Consider the following 9,250-nt stretch of genomic DNA (forward strand, 5'->3'; position numbering starts at 1 on the left):
CTCTTGGGAGCGATGGTCGATGACAAGCTCACGTTTGGGAGCCACATCGAATACGCCTGCAAAAAAGCTTCCACGACTATAGCGGCATTATTGCGCGAATAGCTCGGCGGTATTTAGCAGCAGGCGTAAACTGCTAGCTAGCGTGGCAACGTCCATACTCAGGTATGGCGGATCCGTGTGGTCGAAAGCGTTGGGTACTTCCGGTTACCGCGGTAAACTGGAAAGCACCTACAGGCTCATGTGCCTGAGGGTCATATGCGCGTAGCATGCGCGTGTAATACGAGGCAATATGCGTCCTGGCTGACATGATGCTTTTCAGCATCATTGACAGTCATCACGGCTGCTTCCCAGATTGTTCCTTCGCTGCAAGGCATTAAACGACGGGACAACCATCGAAATGCCAGTGAAGGCTAGTCTTGCCTTCGAGTAAGCAGCAAAGTCAGTATATAATAACGTAGTATATAATAACGAATCAGTATATCAGTATGGAATCAGTATATAATAACGATCGGGGTCGGAAGCGAATTGCTGTATAGTGCAATTCACCAAATTATTCTGAGAGTACAGTCTGAGAAAAAACTACCTGCGGTCATATTGGAAGGACTCATATACCCTGTTTATAAGAAAGGACACAGACTCGACTGTAACAATTATCGAGGTATAACCCTCGTCGATTCCACGTTTAAAATTTTCTCCTGCATCCTGTTCCATAGCCGCTGTAAGAAGTTTTGTTGGTGAATACCGGTGCGGTTTTCGAGCGGGACGATCTACAGCGGACCAGATGTTTACCTTGAGACAGATCCTCGACGAGCTTAGAAAACACAACATGCAGATGCCATACGCATGATCTGTTTATAGACTTCAAGGTGAAATGCAAGAAGTTGTGGCAGGTTATGCTTGAACATGGTTTCCCTAAAAAAAACTGATTAAGCTGAGTCGCTTCAGGACAGCGGATGAAATTTCGGAGACGTTTGTGACATTGGATGGTCTGAAGCAAGGGGAGGGGTTCTCGAATTCAATATCATCGGTGTTAATCGTAGAGCTGTGGAGAAGGCCTTCACGGCTCTAATAAGAGAAGCTGCCAGGATTGGACTTACCACAAACATTGTCAAAACAAAGTAAAATGGTGGCTGGCAGAGAGTGTTGCAATATTACGGGCGTTTGTGCAGCAGTGGGGATGGAAGAAGATACTTTCGAAGTGGTTGATGAGTTCGTCTATCTTGGAACACTAATAACGCGTGATAATGAAGTGAGCTGCGAGTGGAAAAAACGGATTGCGGTAGCGAACAGGTCCCCGGGGCTCTGTGGTTAGCGATGTCGGTCGGCTAGCTCTCCCACGCGATCCCGATCGAGTCGAGGATCTTTTCGAGCTGGAAATTTTCTCGAATCAGCACTGGGGCACGGTGTATCGTTGTACTTCTCCTACACATGCAAAATGTGCCAAAAAAAAAAAACAATATCGATAACGAATTCTCTTAACTAATCTAGTTGATCGAGACCGCTATTAGCCCCAAGGCTAAGCGTGCTTAGCGTGTATTGTTGTTGGTAGCGAACAGGGCTTATCACGGATTGCGTAACCAAGCCTACATATCCGCATAAAATTTACGCTTTTCATGACGCTGATCCTCCTGGTGACGCTCTACGAACACGAATTGTAAGCGTGGGAAAAGGCAGATCGGCAGATTGGGGTCTTCGAGCGTGGAATCCTGCGATCATTCATCTGCAGCAGGGTTACCACATTTAAATCTCCTTCCTTTTAAAATATGAACGTGTGAGAAATTGAAAACTCGTGAAAAACAATATTTTTAGTTTGCCTAGTGTTCAATGCATGAAATTTTGGAGGGTTCATATAAGTTAGTATCGATTATGAAAAATCCGTAAATCTGAACTTTTTGACGAAAATCTGTATATCTGTATATATAGATTCGTAACCTTTCTTCTGCCCGAAAATCTGTAAAATACAGATTAATCTGTATATGTGACATCCCTGATCTGTAGGCGCATGAATCACGAGCTGTACGAAGCATTCAGCATAGAATCTCTATGATGGTCGACAAAAGAGTAAAGTAGGTACCTACCTAAACAAGTGACAAGGTAAACGTTGTTGATGTTTTACTTGTGATTGATTGACAATCAATGTGCAATTAAAACATAAAAATCATTACCGAAACTATTTTCAGTTTTTCACGACCAACATATATACTCACTACAAACAGTATAACACAGTATAATTAACAGTAACCAAATGGTTGAAAGCAAAGACACTCGGTCTAAACTTGATGCCTAACATGGCTCGGATATTGTTACAGAAAAGTTCTAGATGATTGTAGCTTTCCGTGGTAACGACGAACATGCATTAGGCAATATTTGGTGTAAATTTGTGATGTTAGTGAAGTGTATGCTTACAGATGGTTGAGAGGAGGCCTTGTAATTGATTGAAGTTTTTCCCAACTCAAGTTTTCGCTAGTTCACTGTTGAAAATATGTGCCAATTAATATATCATAAGTTAGGGGAATATTTCAACTTTCTACGATGTTTGAAATCCGTTCCGTGGTAGAAATTATATAGTGGGGGAAGTGCGTAAATAACCAACCAACCAGATAATGCAGCCCAAGGCGTTAATGTACATATCCATGCTCGTGATAAAAACTAATCGTTTTGTGAAAACCCGCGGGAATGCGAAAACACTGCTAAAGTCAACTGGCAAATAAATTACTCATAAGGTACATATAATTTCTTAAGGAAAACATTTGATTCAGAATATACATAAAAGAATAGGAAATTTCTCCAGAAACCTCGGTTGGATATGAAAACAATAAAATGAAGAGGATAAGGCTTTGAAAAATAGGGTATTAAAAATGATTTTTGATCTAGCTATGTACTACTAGAATAATCAATTTAGAGCCTCCGACCGTCGAAAATGTTTTTTTTTCCAATTTTAAATCGACTTAAATTTGTTGTTTGGACGTATTGTCCAGCAATGAAGCGTTTCCCTTCCTTCATTGAGGTTGACAAATATTGTCAAGTCATGTTTTGAAAACATCTTTCAAAGAAGTCTGTGGCAACGGAATGACATAGGAACGTTCACAAAAACACATACAAACAAATACAGACTGGAAATTCGCAGGGGAACTACGGTTAACCGAATGTTGGTCAGCTTACTTGGCGTGGCGATTTATCAGTCATTCAGCCTCGCACTGTTGGCGTTTCTATCGTGGCTTCGCCTGTCACTTTGTGAATATACATTACGAAAAAGCTATGTCTATTCACCAGCCGTTCTCTGCGGGAATCAAAATTGCAAAACATTACCAGTCTCTACCCGTCGATGTTATAATACTGTCTGGTTTTCAATGCATACTCCAAGTGCTGTTGGAAAGTTTTTGATTAAATTAATAAGTGTATTGGGTTGACGCTAGTATACATGCAGATTCTCCTCTGCGCATAGAAATTAAATTACATTGACGATTTTCGACGCAAGTCGGTGCCATATTATCACGGTGGACAAAACTTATAAAAAAAGTTGGAATGATGAAAAATGTTCAAAAGAGCTTTTGCGGAATGGTAGTTTCTACAAAGTATATGCACAATATGTATTGTTATTCAGATTTTTCATAATTTTGAATAGTTTTCTCATTACAAGTCAATAAACTCTACTCCTCGAAAAAAATCGGTGTACGATTTGGCAGCAAAATTTGGTTTTTTTTATTCTCGCTTATTTTCCGTCGGTCTAGTTCCGCCACTGTTGTGGCCAATCACCGAAGCCCAGGGAGGCGACTCCACACCCAGGACCCTAACTCACGACCCGTTTATTAACGGACCGGCGCCAACGGCTTTACTTCCTCATGCGATGGAAGGCGTGATCCCAGAGATTTTTCGCCTCAGAAAATCTCCCGGTGTCGGCTAGGATTGAATCTAGACCAGTTGGGTTGGTTGTGAGTGGATCACGCCACCTCACAACCATCGACACCTATGTCGGCGGTGGGATTCGAACCCAGGCGTCGAGCGTGGTTGGCGGAGACGTTACCAACCACACTAGGCCCCCGCTCCTAGCAAAATTTGGTTACTGTTGTTCGAAAATTATGTGATAAGAAAATAGGTCACTTTTCTTTGTCAGGTGATTATATCACAACATAAGCAAAACAGCATAAAATAAGTACAATCCAGCATTTGTGAAGTGGACTCCATTTCTATACTTAAATTAGTAGAACCCTTACCCAAAAACCCGATCATAGTTCGGTGGAGGTCAATTATACACTTATGGATACAGTTTTCTTTTATCCATTTCTACTTAACAGCTAGTTTTCTAAGTGATTAAGTAAGTTTAAATAACTTTGGTGAATAGGAAGAAGAGTTTCTCGACACTTCAAAACGGTCCAACGGGGGAATTCCCGTAATAAACAAATAATCATGCCCCTAGAAGGAGAGTTGACCCGAAAAATGCCAAAGGCTAAAGAGGAGATGGAACGCAAATCCAATCATTTGCTCGTTAAAAACCTTTGCTCACCTGACCGGATTAGCCAGTTTTTTTGTCGTTGTTGGTGTTGCCGCTGTTGCTGTTACTGAATGATGGCCCTGCCATTGGTTCACGTCGTTTCACCGCCTCTAAACCGGCACAGCATCCAAAACACACGAACCGATAGAATGGATCAAATGGAACATCGTTGATAGCCATGGCCAGTTGGCTAACAATCAACACCATGGCAGCCGGCAGAGGCAATCAACAAGAATGACGCATTGGAATTCACCAGCTCGTGTTCTGCACTAAAGACAGCCTTGCAGGTATCGAGCTTTTGGAGCGTTTTTTAATTTCACCCGAATAGAAGTGCTCAAGGCGACAGGTCACAATAATAACTAGAACTGTTGGTATCCACTTGTTCAAGCTAATAGTTGATTAATTTGATTTGTAGCACTTACAAGCCTGTGTCCTTCAACTAATGAGGAAGCAGACCAGAATCACTGCAGAAACTGTAATTCAATTTTCATTAATATTCAGTTCAATAATTAAATATGAAATTTAAAGAATAATCCTACGAAATACAATTGAATACTTAATGTAGAATACATCTATCATGTTGGATAGGAAATTCAAATTACTCACAGAAGACTAAGTATACAAATATGTACTTCAACCCTTTAGCTCAGAAATACGTTAAGTAATTTTGCGGAATGTACTCATCATTGATTTAATGAGACTGGTTAGTCAGCCATGAAGAGAATTTTTTCCATAGTCCAGAACGCAGTTGTCTCCAAAATCAACTGTAAACAAAATGAGTATGGTGGTTTATGGCGAAATCAATTATGTTCCTCTGAGTTTCATCTTCAAAATTCTATCTAAACATTTGTGTGCCGCAAAAACATAAAAGCTAACAGCCGGGAAAATAAGTTTGTTCAAGCATATTATCAGCGGACAACGTAATTGGTTTTGCTGAATGTTTCTTCAAGCGAAATTAGCAAATTTGTTTCGGTGCATTTCGACTTAACACCAGTAATGACCGGGCTGCAACCTGTGGCCTGTTTCCTGTTTACCTGGTTGTTTTTCGTTTTTATTGTTTTTCAAGCTACTTCCATAAGCGACTGGTTAAGCGGTGATGAAACTGTAACTGCACGGTGCATTTTACTAGTCACTTCGGCAAAAATGATGTAATGTAAAACGAATCGGGAACTAGTTTTGTTTTCGTATGAAAAGGGTTAGAAATCAATCTGAATGTCTATTTGTGTCAATGAATTAGAGGGGTACGTGTGGCTTGAGTCAAAAATGTCAATAATCAGAACCTCTGTAGGAGGAAAAGGTTGGATGAGTAGAAATATTTGTCAGATGTTATGGTTTATTTGAAATGAATTAGAAAAGTCTCATAAAACATTTATTGAAATTTTCTAGCTGGTTCAAAACTGCATTGTGAATCGTTTCAGTAAGAATGCAATTGTATAATGTGGCTGTCATAAATGAAAGCTTATTAACACTTCTTGTAGTCTTTAAACATGTACTCCAAAGCTTTGTCCTATCTGCCTGGTGATCAATACATCTCAGAGAACCTGTCGCAATACTCGGGACTGGGAAAGGTCTAATGGTCTTTTCTCCGTCAACGGATCGAGCTGAATGATCTCAAAGCTAGAATTTCCATCACCAGACGGCGACGGAGGTGTGGTCTTAATAACATAATATTAATTCTCACAAGATTTCGTTAATTTAGTCTCTGAGCATCCGGATACTGGAAGAGAATAGGTTTTAGTTATAAGCTATAATAAGGAGCCTTTGTATTTCAATCATTTTGATGTAAATAATTATATTTTTGTGGTGTTACGGTTTAAGCGAAATGAATTTTAAGTTTAATTTCATATTTATTTGTAAACCAGTGTTTTGAAGATCAAATTTAAAATTTGTGCTTTAAAATTGTGAGTTTAAGTTTTTTCAAATTCTCTCTTTTGTTAATTTATGTATGTTCTATTTTTATTTGATAATTAAGGTTATGTCTTGTTTTCAAACAGTGATAATGGAATCGAATATATGTACCATAAATACAGTATATTTTTCAGTAAAATGCTTCTACAACATCTAAATTTCATGTAAATATTTGCTTTGAAGTTGGATTTAATGGTGGAATGCGAAGGCTTGTTTTGTATCATGATCGGAACAGCTTACTTGTTTCTGTAAACTAGAGAGATAGATTGTTTCGAAAAACCGTAATTTGTTTATAAGTTATATGTGCCATGAAATTAGTCTACATTGTTTCGAACTTGTACATTACCTTACATCATCTGGAAGTTGTTTTAACAAATCGATAATTAAAAAGAACTAAGCCTAACAGTTTTTTGTTTGAATATGTGCGTGAGTTTGCCAAAGTTATAAATTTGTTCAACACTTGTATTTTGAATTTTGATTATGTACGCAGTAAGCGTAGTTCGTACAGAGGAATATAATTGGTGGCATCGCAGATCAATAACACCGGCCGACCAAAACGAGAAAAAAAATGCTCGAAACAGCTGCCCTAGAAAGATTATAGCTTTTTAACCATTCCTGTGAGTTCTGGTGCCCCTAGCCATTATCAAAACGCGTCAACTTACGTGAGAGTGTCGCATAGTATTTGCTCGCCGGGTTCCTCGCTTCACGTTTCAACGTTTACGAGAAAACTGATTCGAGTCTCTAAAGAAACGCTGGTGGCGCCAGAAGTCATAGGAGTGGCTAAAAACCTATAATCTTTCATTTTTTTCTAGTTCGAGCTTCAGGGCCACACCTCTGTCAGTGTACGCAGTGATAAACTGTCATGTAAGTGCATAATTGACCACTAGTGCAAAAATTGTCAAACGACTAAAACATAAAAATTCTCAATTTTCGATAATTATATCTTTATTTTTTTTTGTGAAATAGTTATCTTTTCGTTTAAAAACAAACCATATGACAAGTCTCATGTTACAAAAGTGCAGCTATGCAGTTATATCAATTCTACGACCCTTGTTTCAAACAATAACAACAAGTGTTTTCATTGATGCTTGCCATTCCCAGCTGAATCATCAACTTTCATTCTTTTTTTTCTGCCACTTGTTCACGAATGTATTTCGGCAGCCAAAACCCGTTCAGTTTTCTCGAGTGTGATCCATATTGTCAGGCGATGTGTCACTGTCACTATCATTTCTATTAACTGTAATTAGCACGACCACTACCCTTCTTGGTTTCCAGACATAAAATAAGCTTTCCCCGGCGCATTCGGGTCATCAGCAGCATTCGACATTGACTAACAAAAAAAAAATCAACACTAAACTAACTATTTACTTCAACCGTGTCTCGGTACTAGCAAAAGGCACACGTGCGTGAGAGGATGGAGAATGTTTCGCGATATACATATATTTTTTTTCGCCATCGATTCGTGTTACGCCGTTAAACCACGTTCGCTCTGTTGCCTCTGGTGATACTGCTGCACTGGGCTGTTATTGTGCACCATCAATGGAAGTTTCGAAAATCGCGTTTAGGTCACCCACAATTGATTGAATTGCTGCATAGAAACTCATTCACTTACTAATACAGCGACTATCGTACACTGATCGACTCTATGATACCACTTATAATCGCTTTGAATAAAATACGTGTAAGAATAGTCTGTCGCTAACTATAATTACTACAAAATAGATTTAGATAAAACTTTACCGATCCTTATTACCCAGTACCGTTGATGAACAGGGAGACGAGAACGGCGCGAATGGAAGTGGACGGTCCCGATTGAGGCGCGTTAAGACCACTACTCAGTCGGTCAGCTCGCTTATTTCCAATGAATAACCCGATCTCCGGTCGATTCGAGTGCACTTTGAGTACTGACTTGTAGAGCGGCTGATCGTCGTCGTATGGCTTTGTCCGACTGATCGCGGCTGGGGGATTTGTTCTCTGCTTGGTTACACTCTGCTCACGAACAGGGCTTCGCCGGTATATACACACAATGGCTACCGCCACGATCGCTCCCAGAGTACCTGCGGCTCTGTTACCTGTTGCGACTTAAAGGTGTGTTGCCATAATGTGTGTGACCGTTCAAACACGTCATATGACGACCTGCACGCCGGTATGTTCAGTGTATTTGCATTTGAGAGAGTATTCGTTAGCTGATAAGTTTCGATATGGTTAGGGTGGCACTAGAGCGGATACATATACGAGAATCGGCCATATTGAGCACCATTGAGTAAGATGAAAACACAGAAGAGGAGGATGCTGCGTAGTTGTAGAGAGCACTACTTTTTCGTTCAACTGATTCGTACGACGTATTGAAGTTGTAAGTTAAATTCTTGAGATTTACTGCAACCTGTCGTAAACCGAACATTTTATGCGTTGACATCGATATCAGCGCTGTGGTTGGAATCGCACGTTTTCTAGTTTAGAAATGATGTTTGTGTCATGAACTAGTTTTCATATTTATAGCGTAAGCACGTTTTCACATTTATTGCAGTATAGATTACAATGGGTCAGAAACCGAAGTTAGGTTCTAAAGCTTGTTAGCAGTATTCCAGAGAAAAACTATCTTCTACTACTATCTTCTAACATCATCGCTTATTTTCATGTCATCAAAAATTGGGATGACTAAAATTTCATTTAAATCAGAAATCTAACTTTTTTATATTTGTAAATAGGGATAAAAATTGTACTACAATGTTGTAGCCCGTTATTTTGAGCAACCTCATAAAAAAATTTAGTTTAATTTTGGAAATTATCGATTTAGATTGAACATAAACACCATTTTCTCTTACTATTTCAAATTTCAATCACATCAAA

At 39.3% G+C, this 9,250-nt stretch overlaps 1 protein-coding gene across 3 annotated transcripts in view; it reads right to left on the bottom strand.

The window, feature by feature from the left end:
- LOC129724525 (bestrophin-4) overlaps positions 1-8,342 on the bottom strand; it is a 46,930-nt gene extending 38,588 nt beyond the window's left edge. Inside the window, exons 1-2 of one of the 3 annotated variants that reach the window (XM_055679494.1) lie at positions 8,141-8,342; positions 4,505-4,965 (exon numbers count right to left, since the gene is read on the bottom strand). The gene's annotated coding sequence lies outside the window, so the exon portion shown is untranslated. The remainder of the gene's footprint in view (positions 1-4,504; positions 4,966-8,140) is intronic. The other 2 variants (XM_055679493.1, XM_055679492.1) reach the window with 2 other exon arrangements.
- Positions 8,343-9,250: the final 908 nt, after the last annotated feature.

This window comes from Wyeomyia smithii, chromosome 2 (genome assembly GCF_029784165.1).
Source record: "Wyeomyia smithii strain HCP4-BCI-WySm-NY-G18 chromosome 2, ASM2978416v1, whole genome shotgun sequence".
Classification (NCBI taxonomy): Eukaryota; Metazoa; Arthropoda; class Insecta; order Diptera; family Culicidae; genus Wyeomyia; species Wyeomyia smithii.